Below are 24,101 nucleotides of genomic sequence, written 5' to 3'. Positions count from 1 at the left end.
ACATTCCATTATGATGCCATAATGCAAAATTCTATTATGATGTCATAATGCAAAATTCCATTATGACATCATAATGTAACATTCCATTATGATGTCATAATGCAAAATTCCATTATGATGTCATAATGTAACATTCCATTATGATGCCATAATGCAACATTCCATTATGATGTCATAATGCAACATTCCATTATGATGTCATAATGTAACATTCCATTATGATGTCATAATGCAAAATTCAATTATGATGTCATAATGCAACATTCCATTATGATGTCATAATGCAACATTCCTTTATGATGTCATAATGCAAAATTCAATTATGATGTCATAATGTAACATTCCATTATGATGTCATAATGCAAAATTCCATTATGATGTCATAATGCAACATTCCATTATGATGTCATAATGCAAAATTCCATTATGATGTTATAATGTAACATTCCATAATGATGCCATAATGCAACATTCCATTATGATGTCATAATGCAACATTCCATTATGATGTCATAATGTAACATTCCATTATGATGTCATAATGCAAAATTCCATTATGATGTCATAATGCAAAACTCCATTATGATGTCATAATGCAAAATTCCATTATGATGTCATAATGTAACATTCCATTATGATGCCATAATGCAAAATTCTATTATGATGTCATAATGCAACATTCCATTATGATGTCATAATGTAACATTCCATTATGATGTCATAATGTAACATTCCATTATGATGTCATAATGCAAAATTCCATTATGATGTCATAATGTAAAATTCCATTATGATGTCATAATGCAAAATTCCATTATGATGTCATAATGTAAAATTCCATTATGATGTCATAATGTAACATTCCATTATGATGTCATAATGTAACATTCCATTATGATGTCATAATGCAAAATTCCAATATGATGTCATAATGCAACATTCCATTATGATGTCCTAATGCAAAATTCCATTATTATGTCATAATGTAACATTCCATAATGATGCCATAATGCAAAATTCTATTATGATGTCATAATGCAGCATTCCATTATGATGTCATAATGTAACATTCTATTATGATGTCATAATGCAACATTCCATTATGATGTCATAATGTAACATTCTATTATGATGTCATAATGTAACATTCCATTATGATGTCATAATGTAACATTCCATTATGATGTCCTAATGCAAAATTCCATTATGATGTCATAATGCAAAATTCCATTATGATGTCATAATATAACATGCCATTATGATGTCATAATGCAAAATTCCATTATGATGTCATAATGTAACATTCCATTATGATGCCATAATGCAAAATTCTATTATGATGTCATAATGCAACATTCCATTATGATGTCATAATGTAACATTCTATTATGATGTCATAATGTAACATTCCATTATGATGTCATAATGTAACATTCCATTATGATGTCATAATGCAAAATTCTATTATGATGTCATAATGCAAAATTCCATTATGATGTCATAATGTAACATTCCATTATGATGTTATAATGCAACATTCCATTATGATGCCATAATGCAAAATTCTATTATGATGTCATAATGCAACATTCCATTATGATGTCATAATGTAACATTCCATTTTGATGTCATAATGTAACATTCCATTATGATGTCATAATGCAAAATTCCATTATGATGTCATAATGCAACATTCCATTATGATGTCATAATGCAACATTCCATTATGATGGCATAATGTAACATTCCATTATGATGCCATAATGCAAAATTCTATTATGATGTCATAATGCAAAATTCCATTATGACATCATAATGTAACATTCCATTATGATGTCATAATGCAAAATTCCATTATGATGTCATAATGCAAAATTCCATTATGATGTCATAATGTTAAATTCCATTATGATGTCATAATGTAACATTCCATTATGATGTCACAATGTAAAATTCCATTATGATGTCATAATGTAACATTCCATTATGATGTCATAATGCAACATTCCATTATGATGTCATAATGTAACATTCTATTATGATGTCATAATGTAACATTCCATTATGATGTCATAATGTAACATTCCATTATGATGTCATAATGCAAAATTCCATTATGATGTCATAATGCAAAATTCCATTATGATGTCATAATATAACATGCCATTATGATGTCATAATGCAAAATTCCATTATGATGTCATAATGTAACATTCCATTATGATGCCATAATGCAAAATTCTATTATGATGTCATAATGCAACATTCCATTATGATGTCATAATGTAACATTCTATTATGATGTCATAATGTAACATTCCATTATGATGTCATAATGTAACATTCCATTATGATGTCATAATGCAAAATTCTATTATGATGTCATAATGTAACATTTCATTATGATGTCATAATGTAACAGTCCATTATGATGTCATAATGTAAAATTCCATTATGATGTCATAATGTAACATTCCATTATGATGTCATAATGCAAAATTCCATTATGATGTCATAATGCAACATTCCATTATGATGTCATAATGCAAAATTCCATTATGATGTGATAATGTAACATTCCATAATGATGCCATAATGCAACATTCCATTATGATGTCATAATGTAACATTCTATTATGATGTGATAATGTAACATTCCATTATGATGTTATAATGCAACATTCCATTATGATGCCATAATGCAAAATTCTATTATGATGTCATAATGCAAAATTCCATTATGACATCATAATGTAACATTCCATTATGATGTCATAATGCAAAATTCCATTATGATGTCATAATGTAACATTCCATTATGATGCCATAATGCAACATTCCATTATGATGTCATAATGCAACATTCCATTATGATGTCATAATGTAACATTCCATTATGATGTCATAATGCAAAATTCAATTATGATGTCATAATGCAACATTCCATTATGATGTCATAATGCAACATTCCTTTATGATGTCATAATGCAAAATTCCATTATGATGTCATAATGTAACATTCCATTATGATGTCACAATGCAAAATTCCATTATGATGTCATAATGCAACATTCCATTATGATGTCATAATGCAAAATTCCATTATGATGTTATAATGTAACATTCCATAATGATGCCATAATGCAACATTCCATTATGATGTCATAATGCAACATTCCATTATGATGTCATAATGTAACATTCCATTATGATGTCATAATGCAAAATTCCATTATGATGTCATAATGCAAAACTCCATTATGATGTCATAATGCAAAATTCCATTATGATGTCATAATGTAACATTCCATTATGATGCCATAATGCAAAATTCTATTATGATGTCATAATGTAACATTCCATTATGATGTCATAATGCAAAATTCCATTATGATGTCATAATGTAAAATTCCATTATGATGTCATAATGCAAAATTCCATTATGATGTCATAATGTAAAATTCCATAATGATGTCATAATGTAACATTCCATTATGATGTCATAATGTAACATTCCATTATGATGTCATAATGCAAAATTCCAATATGATGTCATAATGCAACATTCCATTATGATGTCCTAATGCAAAATTCCATTATTATGTCATAATGTAACATTCCATAATGATGCCATAATGCAAAATTCTATTATGATGTCATAATGCAACATTCCATTATGATGTCATAATGTAACATTCTATTATGATGTCATAATGCAACATTCCATTATGATGTCATAATGTAACATTCTATTATGATGTCATAATGTAACATTCCATTATGATGTCATAATGTAACATTCCATTATGATGTCCTAATGCAAAATTCCATTATGATGTCATAATGCAAAATTCCATTATGATGTCATAATATAACATGCCATTATGATGTCATAATGCAAAATTCCATTATGATGTCATAATGTAACATTCCATTATGATGCCATAATGCAAAATTCTATTATGATGTCATAATGCAACATTCCATTATGATGTCATAATGTAACATTCTATTATGATGTCATAATGTAACATTCCATTATGATGTCATAATGTAACATTCCATTATGATGTCATAATGCAAAATTCTATTATGATGTCATAATGCAAAATTCCATTATGATGTCATAATGTAACATTCCATTATGATGTTATAATGCAACATTCCATTATGATGCCATAATGCAAAATTCTATTATGATGTCATAATGCAAAATTCCATTATGACATCATAATGTAACATTCCATTATGATGTCATAATGCAAAATTCCATTATGATGTCATAATGCAAAATTCCATTATGATGTCATAATGTAACATTCCATAATGATGCCATAATGCAAAATTCTATTATGATGTCATAATGCAACATTCCTTTATGATGTCATAATGTAACATTCCATTATGATGTCATAATGCAACATTCCATTATGATGTCATAATGTAACATTCCATTATGATGTCATAATATAACATTCCATTATGATGTCATAATGCAAAATTCCATTATGATGTCATAATGCAAAATTCCATTATGATGTCATAATGTAACATGCCATTATGATGTCATAATGCAAAATTCCATTATGATGTCATAATGTAACATTCCATTATGATGCCATAATGCAAAATTCTATTATGATGTCATAATGCAACATTCCATTATGATGTCATAATGTAACATTCTATTATGATGTCATAATGTAACATTCCATTATGATATCATAATGTAACATTCCATTATGATGTCATAATGCACAATTCTATTATGATGTCATAATGCAAAATTCCATTATGATGTCATAATGTAACATTCCATTATGATGTCATAATGCAAAATTCCATTATGATGTCATAATGTAACATTCCATTATGATGTCATAATGTAAACTTCTATTATGATGTCATAATGTAACATTCCATTATGATGTCATAATGCAAAATTCCATTGTGATGTCATAATGTAACATTCCATTATGATGTCATAATGCAAAATTCCATTATGATGTCATAATGCAACATTCCATTATGATGGCATAATGTAACATTCCATTATGATGTCATAATGCAAAATTCTATTATGATGTCATAATGCAAAATTCCATTATGATGTCATAATGTAACATTCTATTATGATGTCATAATGTAACATTCCATTATGATATCATAATGTAACATTCCATTATGATGTCATAATGCAACATTCCATTATGATGTCATAATGCAAAATTCCATTATGATGTCATAATGCAACATTCCATTATGATGGCATAATGTAACATTCCATTATGATGCCATAATGCAAAATTCTATTATGATGTCATAATGCAAAATTCCATTATGATGTCATAATGTAAAATTCCATTATGATGTCATAATGCAAAATTCCATTATGATGTCATAATGTAAAATTCCATTATGATGTCATAATGTAACATTCCATTATGATGTCATAATGTAACATTCCATTATGATGTCATAATGCAAAATTCCATTATTATGTCATAATGCAACATTCTATTATGATGTCATAATGCAAAATTCCATTATGATGTCATAATGTAACATTCCATAATGATGCCATAATGCAAAATTCTATTATGATGTCATAATGCAACATTCCATTATGATGTCATAATGTAACATTCTATTATGATGTCATAATGCAACATTCCATTATGATGTCATAATGTAACATTCTATTATGATGTCATAATGTAACATTCCATTATGATGTCATAATGTAACATTCCATTATGATGTCATAATGCAAAATTCCATTATGATGTCATAATGCAAAATTCCATTATGATGTCATAATATAACATGCCATTATGATGTCATAATGCAAAATTCCATTATGATGTCATAATGTAACATTCCATTATGATGCCATAATGCAAAATTCTATTATGATGTCATAATGCAACATTCCATTATGATGTCATAATGTAACATTCTATTATGATGTCATAATGTAACATTCCATTATGATGTCATAATGTAACATTCCATTATGATGTCATAATGCAAAATTCTATTATGATGTCATAATGCAAAATTCCATTATGATGTCATAATGTAACATTCCATTATGATGTCATAATGTAACATTCCATTATGATGTCATAATGTAAAATTCCATTATGATGTCATAATGTAACATTCCATTATTATGTCATAATGCAAAATTCCATTATGATGTCATAATGCAACATTCCATTATGATGTCATAATGCAAAATTCCATTATGATGTTATAATGTAACATTCCATAATGATGCCATAATGCAACATTCCATTATGATGTCATAATGCAACATTCCATTATGATGTCATAATGTAACGTTCTATTATGATGTCATAATGTAACATTCCATTATGATGTTATAATGCAACATTCCATTATGATGCCATAATGCAAAATTCAATTATGATGTCATAATGCAACATTCCATTATGATGTCATAATGCAAAATTCTATTATGATGTCATAATGTAACATTCCATTATGATGCCATAATGCAAAATTCTATTATGATGTTATAATGCAACATTCCATTATGATGTCATAATGTAACATTCCATTATGATGTCATAATGTAACATTCCATTATGATGTCATAATGCAAAATTCCATTATGATGTCATAATGCAACATTCCATTATGATGTCATAATGCAAAATTCAATTATGATGTCATAATGCAACATTCCATTATGATGTCATAATGCAACATTCCATTATGATGTCATAATGCAAAATTCTATTATGATGTCATAATGTAACATTCCATTATGATGCCATAATGCAAAATTCTATTATGATGTTATAATGCAACATTCCATTATGATGTCATAATGTAACATTCCATTATGATGTCATAATGTAACATTCCATTATGATGTCATAATGCAAAATTCCATTATGATGTCATAATGCAACATTCCATTATGATGTCATAATGCAACATTCTATTATGATGTCATAATGTAACATTCCATTATGATGTCATAATGTAACATTCCATTATGATGTCATAATGCAAAATTCCATTATGATGTCATAATGCAACATTCCATTATGATGTCATAATGCAACATTCTATTATGATGTCATAATGTAACATTCCATTACGATGTCATAATGTAACATTCCATTATGATGTCATAATGCAAAATTCCATTATGATGTCATAATGCAAAATTCCATTATGATGTCATAATATAACATGCCATTATGATGTCATAATGCAAAATTCCATTATGATGTCATAATGTAACATTCCATTATGATGTCATAATGCAAAATTCTATTATGATGTCATAATGCAAAATTCCATTATGATGTCATAATGTAACATTCCATTATGATGTCATAATGTAACATTCCATTATGATGTCATAATGTAAAATTCCATTATGATGTCATAATGTAACATTCCATTATTATGTCATAATGCAAAATTCCATTATGATGTCATAATGCAACATTCCATTATGATGTCATAATGCAAAATTCCATTATGATGTTATAATGTAACATTCCATAATGATGCCATAATGCAACATTCCATTATGATGTCATAATGCAACATTCCATTATGATGTCATAATGTAACGTTATATTATGATGTCATAATGTAACATTCCATTATGATGTTATAATGCAACATTCCATTATGATGCCATAATGCAAAATTCAATTATGATGTCATAATGCAACATTCCATTATGATGTCATAATGCAAAATTCTATTATGATGTCATAATGTAACATTCCATTATGATGCCATAATGCAAAATTCTATTATGATGTTATAATGCAACATTCCATTATGATGTCATAATGTAACATTCCATTATGATGTCATAATGTAACATTCCATTATGATGTCATAATGCAAAATTCAATTATGATGTCATAATGCAACATTCCATTATGATGTCATAATGCAAAATTCAATTATGATGTCATAATGCAACAGTCCATTATGATGTCATAATGCAACATTCCATTATGATGTCATAATGCAAAATTCTATTATGATGTCATAATGTAACATTCCATTATGATGCCATAATGCAAAATTCTATTATGATGTTATAATGCAACATTCCATTATGATGTCATAATGTAACATTCCATTATGATGTCATAATGTAACATTCCATTATGATGTCATAATGCAAAATTCCATTATGATGTCATAATGCAACATTCCATTATGATGTCATAATGCAAAATTCAATTATGAAGTCATAATGCAACATTCCATTATGATGTCATAATGCAAAATTCCATTATGATGTCATAATGCAACATTCCATTATGATGTCATAATGCAAAATTCAATTATGATGTCATAATGCAACATTCCATTATGATGTCATAATGCAAAATTCCATTATGATGTCATAATGCAACATTCCATTATGATGGCATAATGTAACATTCCATTATGATGCCATAATGCAAAATTCTATTATGATGTCATAATGTAAAATTCCATTATGATGTCATAATGCAACATTCCATTATGATGTCATAATGCAAAATTCCATTATGATGTTATAATGTAACATTCCATAATGATGCCATAATGCAACATTCCATTATGATGTCATAATGCAAAATTCCATTATGATGTCATAATGTAACATTCCATAATGATGCCATAATGCAAAATTCCATTATGATGTCATAATGCAACATTCCATTATGATGTCATAATGCAAAATTCAATTATGATGTCATAATGCAACATTCCATTATGATGTCATAATGCAAAATTCCATTATGATGTCATAATGCAACATTCCATTATGATGGCATAATGTAACATTCCATTATGATGCCATAATGCAAAATTCTATTATGATGTCATAATGTAAAATTCCATTATGATGTCATAATGCAACATTCCATTATGATGTCATAATGCAAAATTCCATTATGATGTTATAATGTAACATTCCATAATGATGCCATAATGCAACATTCCATTATGATGTCATAATGCAAAATTCCATTATGATGTCATAATGTAACATTCCATAATGATGCCATAATGCAAAATTCTATTATGATGTCATAATGCAACATTCCATTATGATGTCATAATGTAACATTCTATTATGATGTCATAATGAAACATTCCATTATGATGTCATAATGTAACATTCTATTATGATGTCATAATGTAACATTCCATTATGATGTCATAATGTAACATTCCATTATGATGTCATAATGCAAAATTCCATTATGATGTCATAATGCAAAATTCCATTATGATGTCATAATATAACATGCCATTATGATGTCATAATGCAAAATTCCATTATGATGTCATAATGTAACATTCCATTATGATGCCATAATGCAAAATTCTATTATGATGTCATAATGCAACATTCCATTATGATGTCATAATGTAACATTCTATTATGATGTCATAATGTAACATTCCATTATGATGTCATAATGTAACATTCCATTATGATGTCATAATGCAAAATTCTATTATGATGTCATAATGCAAAATTCCATTATGATGTCAAAATGTAACATTCCATTATGATGTCATAATGTAACATTCCATTATGATGTCATAATGTAAAATTCCATTATGATGTCATAATGTAACATTCCATTATTATGTCATAATGCAAAATTCCATTATGATGTCATAATGCAACATTCCATTATGATGTCATAATGCAAAATTCCATTATGATGTTATAATGTAACATTCCATAATGATGCCATAATGCAACATTCCATTATGATGTCATAATGCAACATTCCATTATGATGTCATAATGTAACGTTCTATTATGATGTCATAATGTAACATTCCATTATGATGTTATAATGCAACATTCCATTATGATGCCATAATGCAAAATTCAATTATGATGTCATAATGCAACATTCCATTATGATGTCATAATGCAAAATTCTATTATGATGTCATAATGTAACATTCCATTATGATGCCATAATGCAAAATTCTATTATGATGTTATAATGCAACATTCCATTATGATGTCATAATGTAACATTCCATTATGATGTCATAATGTAACATTCCATTATGATGTCATAATGCAAAATTCCATTATGATGTCATAATGCAACATTCCATTATGATGTCATAATGCAAAATTCAATTATGATGTCATAATGCAACATTCCATTATGATGTCATAATGCAACATTCCATTATGATGTCATAATGCAAAATTCCATTATGATGTCATAATGCAACATTCCATTATGATGTCATAATGTAACATTCTATTATGATGTCATAATGTAACATTCCATTATGATGTCATAATGTAACATTCCATTATGATGTCATAATGCAAAATTCCATTATGATGTCATAATGCAAAATTCCATTATGATGTCATAATATAACATGCCATTATGATGTCATAATGCAAAATTCCATTATGATGTCATAATGTAACATTCCATTATGATGTCATAATGCAAAATTCTATTATGATGTCATAATGCAAAATTCCATTATGATGTCATAATGTAACATTCCATTATGATGTCATAATGTAACATTCCATTATGATGTCATAATGTAAAATTCCATTATGATGTCATAATGTAACATTCCATTATTATGTCATAATGCAAAATTCCATTATGATGTCATAATGCAACATTCCATTATGATGTCATAATGCAAAATTCCATTATGATGTTATAATGTAACATTCCATAATGATGCCATAATGCAACATTCCATTATGATGTCATAATGCAACATTCCATTATGATGTCATAATGTAACGTTATATTATGATGTCATAATGTAACATTCCATTATGATGTTATAATGCAACATTCCATTATGATGCCATAATGCAAAATTCAATTATGATGTCATAATGCAACATTCCATTATGATGTCATAATGCAAAATTCTATTATGATGTCATAATGTAACATTCCATTATGATGCCATAATGCAAAATTCTATTATGATGTCATAATGCAACATTCCATTATGATGTCATAATGTAACATTCTATTATGATGTCATAATGTAACATTCCATTATGATGTCATAATGTAACATTCCATTATGATGTCATAATGCAAAATTCTATTATGATGTCATAATGCAAAATTCCATTATGATGTCATAATGTAACATTCCATTATGATGTCATAATGTAACATTCCATTATGATGTCATAATGTAAAATTCCATTATGATGTCATAATGTAACATTCCATTATTATGTCATAATGCAAAATTCCATTATGATGTCATAATGCAACATTCCATTATGATGTCATAATGCAAAATTCCATTATGATGTTATAATGTAACATTCCATAATGATGCCATAATGCAACATTCCATTATGATGTCATAATGCAACATTCCATTATGATGTCATAATGTAACGTTCTATTATGATGTCATAATGTAACATTCCATTATGATGTTATAATGCAACATTCCATTATGATGCCATAATGCAAAATTCAATTATGATGTCATAATGCAACATTCCATTATGATGTCATAATGCAAAATTCTATTATGATGTCATAATGTAACATTCCATTATGATGCCATAATGCAAAATTCTATTATGATGTTATAATGCAACATTCCATTATGATGTCATAATGTAACATTCCATTATGATGTCATAATGCAACATTCCATTATGATGTCATAATGCAAAATTCTATTATGATGTCATAATGTAACATTCCATTATGATGCCATAATGCAAAATTCTATTGTGATGTTATAATGCAACATTCCATTATGATGTCATAATGTAACATTCCATTATGATGTCATAATGTAACATTCCATTATGATGTCATAATGCAAAATTCCATTATGATGTCATAATGCAACATTCCATTATGATGTCATAATGCAAAATTCAATTATGATGTCATAATGCAACATTCCATTATGATGTCATAATGCAAAATTCCATTATGATGTCATAATGCAACATTCCATTATGATGTCATAATGTAACATTCTATTATGATGTCATAATGTAACATTCCATTATGATGTCATAATGTAACATTCCATTATGATGTCATAATGCAAAATTCCATTATGATGTCATAATGCAAAATTCCATTATGATGTCATAATATAACATGCTATTATGATGTCATAATGCAAAATTCCATTATGATGTCATAATGTAACATTCCATTATGATGTCATAATGCAAAATTCTATTATGATGTCATAATGCAAAATTCCATTATGATGTCATAATGTAACATTCCATTATGATGTCATAATGTAACATTCCATTATGATGTCATAATGTAAAATTCCATTATGATGTCATAATGTAACATTCCATTATTATGTCATAATGCAAAATTCCATTATGATGTCATAATGCAACATTCCATTATGATGTCATAATGCAAAATTCCATTATGATGTTATAATGTAACATTCCATAATGATGCCATAATGCAACATTCCATTATGATGTCATAATGCAACATTCCATTATGATGTCATAATGTAACGTTATATTATGATGTCATAATGTAACATTCCATTATGATGTTATAATGCAACATTCCATTATGATGCCATAATGCAAAATTCAATTATGATGTCATAATGCAACATTCCATTATGATGTCATAATGCAAAATTCTATTATGATGTCATAATGTAACATTCCATTATGATGCCATAATGAAAAATTCTATTATGATGTTATAATGCAACATTCCATTATGATGTCATAATGTAACATTCCATTATGATGTCATAATGTAACATTCCATTATGATGTCATAATGCAAAATTCAATTATGATGTCATAATGCAACATTCCATTATGATGTCATAATGCAAAATTCAATTATGATGTCATAATGCAACAGTCCATTATGATGTCATAATGCAACATTCCATTATGATGTCATAATGCAAAATTCTATTATGATGTCATAATGTAACATTCCATTATGATGCCATAATGCAAAATTCTATTATGATGTTATAATGCAACATTCCATTATGATGTAATAATGTAACATTCCATTATGATGTCATAATGTAACATTCCATTATGATGTCATAATGCAAAATTCCATTATGATGTCATAATGCAACATTCCATTATGATGTCATAATGCAAAATTCAATTATGAAGTCATAATGCAACATTCCATTATGATGTCATAATGCAAAATTCCATTATGATGTCATAATGCAACATTCCATTATGATGTCATAATGCAAAATTCAATTATGATGTCATAATGCAACATTCCATTATGATGTCATAATGCAAAATTCCATTATGATGTCATAATGCAACATTCCATTATGATGGCATAATGTAACATTCCATTATGATGCCATAATGCAAAATTCTATTATGATGTCATAATGTAAAATTCCATTATGATGTCATAATGCAACATTCCATTATGATGTCATAATGCAAAATTCCATTATGATGTTATAATGTAACATTCCATAATGATGCCATAATGCAACATTCCATTATGATGTCATAATGCAACATTCCATTATGATGTCATAATGTAACGTTCTATTATGATGTCATAATGTAACATTCCATTATGATGTTATAATGCAACATTCCATTATGATGCCATAATGCAAAATTCAATTATGATGTCATAATGCAACATTCCATTATGATGTCATAATGCAAAATTCTATTATGATGTCATAATGTAACATTCCATTATGATGCCATAATGCAAAATTCTATTATGATGTTATAATGCAACATTCCATTATGATGTCATAATGTAACATTCCATTATGATGTCATAATGTAACATTCCATTATGATGTCATAATGCAAAATTCCATTATGATGTCATAATGCAACATTCCATTATGATGTCATAATGCAAAATTCAATTATGATGTCATAATGCAACATTCCATTATGATGTCATAATGCAACATTCCATTATGATGTCATAATGCAAAATTCTATTATGATGTCATAATGTAACATTCCATTATGATGCCATAATGCAAAATTCTATTATGATGTTATAATGCAACATTCCATTATGATGTCATAATGTAACATTCCATTATGATGTCATAATGTAACATTCCATTATGATGTCATAATGCAACATTCCATTATGATGTCATAATGCAAAATTCAATTATGATGTCATAATGCAACATTCCATTATGATGTCATAATGCAAAATTCCATTATGATGTCATAATGCAACATTCCATTATGATGTCATAATGTAACATTCTATTATGATGTCATAATGTAACATTCCATTATGATGTCATAATGTAACATTCCATTATGATGTCATAATGCAAAATTCCATTATGATGTCATAATGCAAAATTCCATTATGATGTCATAATATAACATGGCATTATGATGTCATAATATAACATGCCATTATGATGTCATAATGCAAAATTCCATTATGATGTCATAATGTAACATTCCATTATGATGCCATAATGCAAAATTCTATTATGATGTCATAATGCAACATTCCATTATGATGTCATAATGTAACATTCTATTATGATGTCATAATGTAACATTCCATTATGATGTCATAATGTAACATTCCATTATGATGTCATAATGCAAAATTCTATTATGATGTCATAATGCAAAATTCCATTATGATGTCATAATGTAACATTCCATTATGATGTCATAATGTAACATTCCATTATGATGTCATAATGTAAAATTCCATTATGATGTCATAATGTAACATTCCATTATTATGTCATAATGCAAAATTCCATTATGATGTCATAATGCAACATTCCATTATGATGTCATAATGCAAAATTCCATTATGATGTTATAATGTAACATTCCATAATGATGCCATAATGCAACATTCCATTATGATGTCATAATGCAACATTCCATTATGATGTCATAATGTAACGTTCTATTATGATGTCATAATGTAACATTCCATTATGATGTTATAATGCAACATTCCATTATGATGCCATAATGCAAAATTCAATTATGATGTCATAATGCAACATTCCATTATGATGTCATAATGCAAAATTCTATTATGATGTCATAATGTAACATTCCATTATGATGCCATAATGCAAAATTCTATTATGATGTTATAATGCAACATTCCATTATGATGTCATAATGTAACATTCCATTATGATGTCATAATGTAACATTCCATTATGATGTCATAATGCAAAATTCCATTATGATGTCATAATGCAACATTTCATTATGATGTCATAATGCAAAATTCAATTATGATGTCATAATGCAACATTCCATTATGATGTCATAATGCAAAATTCCATTATGATGTCATAATGCAACATTCCATTATGATGTCATAATGCAAAATTCAATTATGATGTCATAATGCAACATTCCATTATGATGTCATAATGCAAAATTCCATTATGATGTCATAATGCAACATTCCATTATGATGGCATAATGTAACATTCCATTATGATGCCATAATGCAAAATTCTATTATGATGTCATAATGTAAAATACCATTATGATGTCATAATGTAACATTCCATTTTGATGTCATAATGTAAAATTCCATTATGATGTCATAATGTAACATTCCATTATGATGTCATAATGCAAAATTCCATTATGATGTCATAATGTAAAATTCCATTATGATGTCATAATGTAACATTCCATATTGATGTCATAATGTAAAATTCCATTATGATGTCATAATGTAACATTCCATTATGATGTCATAATGCAAAATTCCATTATGATGTCATAATGCAACATTCCATTATGATGTCATAATGCAAAATTCCATTATGATGTCATAATGTAACATTCCATAATGATGCCATAATGCAACATTCCATTATGATGTCATAATGCAACATTCCATTATGATGTCATAATGCAACATTCCATTATGATGTCATAATGTAACATTCCATTATGATGTCATAATGCAAAATTCCATTATGATGTCATAATGTAAAATTCCATTATGATGTCATAATGCAAAATTCCATTATGATGTCATAATGTAAAATTCCATTATGATGTCATAATGTAACATTCCATTATGATGTCATAATGTAACATTCCATTATGATGTCATAATGCAAAATTCCATTATTATGTCATAATGCAACATTCCATTATGATGTCATAATGCAAAATTCCATTATGATGTCATAATGTAACATTCCATAATGATGCCATAATGCAAAATTCTATTATGATGTCATAATGCAACATTCCATTATGATGTCATAATGTAACATTCTATTATGATGTCATAATGCAACATTCCATTATGATGTCATAATGTAACATTCTATTATGATGTCATAATGTAACATTCCATTATGATGTCATAATGTAACATTCCATTATGATGTCATAATGCAAAATTCCATTATGATGTCATAATGCAAAATTCCATTATGATGTCATAATATAACATGCCATTATGATGTCATAATGCAAAATTCCATTATGATGTCATAATGTAACATTCCATTATGATGCCATAATGCAAAATTCTATTATGATGTCATAATGCAACATTCCATTATGATGTCATAATGTAACATTCTATTATGATGTCATAATGTAACATTCCATTATGATGTCATAATGTAACATTCCATTATGATGTCATAATGCAAAATTCTATTATGATGTCATAATGCAAAATTCCATTATGATGTCATAATGTAACATTCCATTATGATGTCATAATGTAACATTCCATTATGATGTCATAATGTAAAATTCCATTATGATGTCATAATGTAACATTCCATTATTATGTCATAATGCAAAATTCCATTATGATGTCATAATGCTACATTCCATTATGATGTCATAATGCAAAATTCCATTATGATGTTATAATGTAACATTCCATAATGATGCCATAATGCAACATTCCATTATGATGTCATAATGCAACATTCCATTATGATTTCATAATGTAACGTTCTATTATGATGTCATAATGTAACATTCCATTATGATGTTATAATGCAACATTCCATTATGATGCCATAATGCAAAATTCAATTATGATGTCATAATGCAACATTCCATTATGATGTCATAATGCAAAATTCTATTATGATGTCATAATGTAACATTCCATTATGATGCCATAATGCTAAATTCTATTATGATGTTATAATGCAACATTCCATTATGATGTCATAATGTAACATTCCATTATGATGTCATAATGTAACATTCCATTATGATGTCATAATGCAAAATTCCATTATGATGTCATAATGCAACATTCCATTATGATGTCATAATGCAAAATTCAATTATGATGTCATAATGCAACATTCCATTATGATGTCATAATGCAACATTCCATTATGATGTCATAATGCAAAATTCTATTATGATGTCATAATGCAAAATTCCATTATTATGTCATAATGCAACATTCCATTATGATGTCATAATGCAAAATTCCATTATGATGTCATAATGTAACATTCCATAATGATGCCATAATGCAAAATTCTATTATGATGTCATAATGCAACATTCCATTATGATGTCATAATGTAACATTCTATTATGATGTCATAATGCAACATTCCATTATGATGTCATAATGTAACATTCTATTATGATGTCATAATGTAACATTCCATTATGATGTCATAATGTAACATTCCATTATGATGTCATAATGCAAAATTCCATTATGATGTCATAATGCAAAATTCCATTATGATGTCATAATATAACATGCCATTATGATGTCATAATGCAAAATTCCATTATGATGTCATAATGTATCATTCTATTATGATGCCATAATGCAAAATTCTATTATGATGTCATAATGCAACATTCCATTATGATGTCATAATGTAACATTCTATTATGATGTCATAATGTAACATTCCATTATGATGTCATAATGTAACATTCCATTATGATGTCATAATGCAAAATTCTATTATGATGTCATAATGCAAAATTCCATTATGATGTCATAATGTAACATTCCATTATGATGTCATAATGTAACATTCCATTATGATGTCATAATGTAAAATTCCATTATGATGTCATAATGTAACATTCCATTATTATGTCATAATGCAAAATTCCATTATGATGTCATAATGCAACATTCCATTATGATGTCATAATGCAAAATTCCATTATGATGTTATAATGTAACATTCCATAATGATGCCATAATGCAACATTCCATTATGATGTCATAATGCAACATTCCATTATGATTTCATAATGTAACGTTCTATTATGATGTCATAATGTAACATTCCATTATGATGTTATAATGCAACATTCCATTATGATGCCATAATGCAAAATTCTATTATGATGTCATAATGTAACATTCCATTATGATGCCATAATGCAAAATTCTATTATGATGTTATAATGCAACATTCCATTATGATGTCATAATGTAACATTCCATTATGATGTCATAATGTAACATTCCATTATGATGTCATAATGCAAAATTCCATTATGATGTCATAATGCAACATTCCATTATGATGTCATAATGCAAAATTCAATTATGATGTCATAATGCAACATTCCATTATGATGTCATAATGCAACATTCCATTATGATGTCATAATGCAAAATTCTATTATGATGTCATAATGTAACATTCCATTATGATGCCATAATGCAAAATTCTATTATGATGTTATAATGCAACATTCCATTATGATGTCATAATGTAACATTCCATTATGATGTCATAATGTAACATTCCATTATGATGTCATAATGCAAAATTCCATTATGATGTCATAATGCAACATTCCATTATGATGTCATAATGCAAAATTCAATTATGATGTCATAATGCAACATTCCATTATGATGCCATAATGCAAAATTCCATTATGATGTCATAATGCAACATTCCATTATGATGTCATAATGCAAAATTCAATTATGATGTCATAATGCAACATTCCATTATGATGTCATAATGCAAAATTCCATTATGATGTCATAATGCAACATTCCATTATGATGGCATAATGTAACATTCCATTATGATGCCATAATGCAAAATTCTATTATGATGTCATAATGCAAAATTCCATTATGATGTTATAATGTAACATTCCATAATGATGCCATAATGCAACATTCCATTATGATGTCATAATGCAACATTCCATTATGATGTCATAATGTAACGTTCTATTATGATGTCATAATGTAACATTCCATTATGATGTTATAATGCAACATTCCATTATGATGCCATAATGCAAAATTCAATTATGATGTCATAATGCAACATTCCATTATGATGTCATAATGCAAAATTCTATTATGATGTCATAATGTAACATTCCATTATGATGCCATAATGCAAAATTCTATTATGATGTTATAATGCAACATTCCATTATGATGTCATAATGTAACATTCCATTATGATGTCATAATGCAAAATTCCATTATGATGTCATAATGCAACATTCCATTATGATGTCATAATGCAAATTTCAATTATGATGTCATAATGCAACATTCCATTATGATGTCATAATGCAAAATTCCATTATGATGTCATAATATAACATGCCATTATGATGTCATAATGCAAAATTCCATTATGATGTCATAATGTAACATTCCATTATGATGCCATAATGCAAAATTCTATTATGATGTCATAATGCAACATTCCATTATGATGTCATAATGTAACATTCTATTATGATGTCATAATGTAACATTCCATTATGATGTCATAATGTAACATTCCATTATGATGTCATAATGCAAAATTCTATTATGATGTCATAATGCAAAATTCCATTATGATGTCATAATGTAACATTCCATTATGATGTCATAATGTAACATTCCATTATGATGTCATAATGTAAAATTCCATTATGATGTCATAATGTAACATTCCATTATTATGTCATAATGCAAAATTCCATTATGATGTCATAATGCAACATTCCATTATGATGTCAAAATGCAAAATTCCATTATGATGTTATAATGTAACATTCCATAATGATGCCATAATGCAACATTCCATTATGATGTCATAATGCAACATTCCATTATGATGTCATAATGTAACGTTCTATTATGATGTCATAATGTAACATTCCATTATGATGTTATAATGCAACATTCCATTATGATGCCATAATGCAAAATTCAATTATGATGTCATAATGCAACATTCCATTATGATGTCATAATGCAAAATTCTATTATGATGTCATAATGTAACATTCCATTATGATGCCATAATGCAAAATTCTATTATGATGTTATAATGCAACATTCCATTATGATGTCATAATGTAACATTCCATTATGATGTCATAATGTAACATTCCATTATGATGTCATAATGCAAAATTCCATTATGATGTCATAATGCAACATTCCATTATGATGTCATAATGCAAAATTCAATTATGATGTCATAATGCAACATTCCATTATGATGTCATAATGCAACATTCCATTATGATGTCATAATGCAAAATTCTATTATGATGTCATAATGTAACATTCCATTATGATGCCATAATGCAAAAATCTATTATGATGTTATAATGCAACATTCCATTATGATGTCATAATGTAACATTCCATTATGATGTCATAATGTAACATTCCATTATGATGTCATAATGCAAAATTCCATTATGATGTCATAATGCAACATTCCATTATGATGTCATAATGCAAAATTCAATTATGATGTCATAATGCAACATTCCATTATGATGTCATAATGCAACATTCCATTATGATGTCATAATGCAAAATTCCATTATGATGTCATAATGCAACATTCCATTATGATGTCATAATGCAAAATTCAATTATGATGTCATAATGCAACATTCCATTATGATGTCATAATGCAAAATTCCATTATGATGTCATAATGCAACATTCCATTATGATGGCATAATGTAACATTCCATTATGATGCCATAATGCAAAATTCTATTATGATGTCATAATGCAAAATTCCATTATGATGTTATAATGTAACATTCCATAATGATGCCATAATGCAACATTCCATTATGATGTCATAATGCAACATTCCATTATGATGTCATAATGCAAAATTCAATTATGATGTCATAATGCAACATTCCATTATGATGTCATAATGCAACATTCCATTATGATGTCATAATGCAAAATTCTATTATGATGTCATAATGTAACATTCCATTATGATGCCATAATGCAAAATTCTATTATGATGTTATAATGCAACATTCCATTATGATGTCATAATGTAACATTCCATTATGATGTCATAATGTAACATTCCATTATGATGTCATAATGCAACATTCCATTATGATGTCATAATGCAAAATTCAATTATGATGTCATAATGCAACATTCCATTATGATGTCATAATGCAAAATTCCATTATGATGTCATAATGCAACATTCCATTATGATGTCATAATGTAACATTCTATTATGATGTCATAATGTAACATTCCATTATGATGTCATAATGTAACATTCCATTATGATGTCATAATGCAAAATTCCATTATGATGTCATAATATAACATGGCATTATGATGTCATAATATAACATGCCATTATGATGTCATAATGCAAAATTCCATTATGATGTCATAATGTAACATTCCATTATGATGCCATAATGCAAAATTCTATTATGATGTCATAATGCAACATTCCATTATGATGTCATAATGTAACATTCTATTATGATGTCATAATGTAACATTCCATTATGATGTCATAATGTAACATTCCATTATGATGTCATAATGCAAAATTCTATTATGATGTCATAATGCAAAATTCCATTATGATGTCATAATGTAACATTCCATTATGATGTCATAATGTAACATTCCATTATGATGTCATAATGTAAAATTCTATTATGATGTCATAATGTAACATTCCATTATTATGTCATAATGCAAAATTCCATTATGATGTCATAATGCAACATTCCATTATGATGTCATAATGCAAAATTCCATTATGATGTTATAATGTAACATTCCATAATGATGCCATAATGCAACATTCCATTATGATGTCATAATGCAACATTCCATTATGATGTCATAATGTAACGTTCTATTATGATGTCATAATGTAACATTCCATTATGATGTTATAATGCAACATTCCATTTTGATGCCATAATGCAAAATTCAATTATGATGTCATAATGCAACATTCCATTATGATGTCATAATGCAAAATTCTATTATGATGTCATAATGTAACATTCCATTATGATGCCATAATGCAAAATTCTATTATGATGTTATAATGCAACATTCCATTATGATGTCATAATGTAACATTCCATTATGATGTCATAATGTAACATTCCATTATGATGTCATAATGCAAAATTCCATTATGATGTCATAATGCAACATTTCATTATGATGTCATAATGCAAAATTCAATTATGATGTCATAATGCAACATTCCATTATGATGTCATAATGCAAAATTCCATTATGATGTCATAATGCAACATTCCATTATGATGTCATAATGCAAAATTCAATTATGATGTCATAATGCAACATTCCATTATGATGTCATAATGCAAAATTCCATTATGATGTCATAATGCAACATTCCATTATGATGGCATAATGTAACATTCCATTATGATGCCATAATGCAAAATTCTATTATGATGTCATAATGTAAAATTCCATTATGATGTCATAATGTAACATTCCATTTTGATGTCATAATGTAAAATTCCATTATGATGTCATAATGTAACATTCCATTATGATGTCATAATGCAAAATTCCATTATGATGTCATAATGTAAAATTCCATTATGATGTCATAATGTAACATTCCATATTGATGTCATAATGTAAAATTCCATTATGATGTCATAATGTAACATTCCATTATGATGTCATAATGCAAAATTCCATTATGATGTCATAATGCAACATTCCATTATGATGTCATAATGCAAAATTCCATTATGATGTCATAATGTAACATTCCATAATGATGCCATAATGCAACATTCCATTATGATGTCATAATGCAACATTCCATTATGATGTCATAATGCAACATTCCATTATGATGTCATAATGTAACATTCCATTATGATGTCATAATGCAAAATTCCATTATGATGTCATAATGTAAAATTCCATTATGATGTCATAATGCAAAATTCCATTATGATGTCATAATGTAAAATTCCATTATGATGTCATAATGTAACATTCCATTATGATGTCATAATGTAACATTCCATTATGATGTCATAATGCAAAATTCCATTATTATGTCATAATGCAACATTCCATTATGATGTCATAATGCAAAATTCCATTATGATGTCATAATGTAACATTCCATAATGATGCCATAATGCAAAATTCTATTATGATGTCATAATGCAACATTCCATTATGATGTCATAATGTAACATTCTATTATGATGTCATAATGCAACATTCCATTATGATGTCATAATGTAACATTCTATTATGATGTCATAATGTAACATTCCATTATGATGTCATAATGTAACATTCCATTATGATGTCATAATGCAAAATTCCATTATGATGTCATAATGCAAAATTCCATTATGATGTCATAATATAACATGCCATTATGATGTCATAATGCAAAATTCCATTATGATGTCATAATGTAACATTCCATTATGATGCCATAATGCAAAATTCTATTATGATGTCATAATGCAACATTCCATTATGATGTCATAATGTAACATTCTATTATGATGTCATAATGTAACATTCCATTATGATGTCATAATGTAACATTCCATTATGATGTCATAATGCAAAATTCTATTATGATGTCATAATGCAAAATTCCATTATGATGTCATAATGTAACATTCCATTATGATGTCATAATGTAACATTCCATTATGATGTCATAATGTAAAATTCCATTATGATGTCATAATGTAACATTCCATTATTATGTCATAATGC

Source organism: Eleutherodactylus coqui, chromosome 2 (assembly GCF_035609145.1).
Source record: "Eleutherodactylus coqui strain aEleCoq1 chromosome 2, aEleCoq1.hap1, whole genome shotgun sequence".
NCBI classification, from domain to species: domain Eukaryota; kingdom Metazoa; phylum Chordata; class Amphibia; order Anura; family Eleutherodactylidae; genus Eleutherodactylus; species Eleutherodactylus coqui.
Note: the sequence above shows the minus strand (reverse complement) of the source record.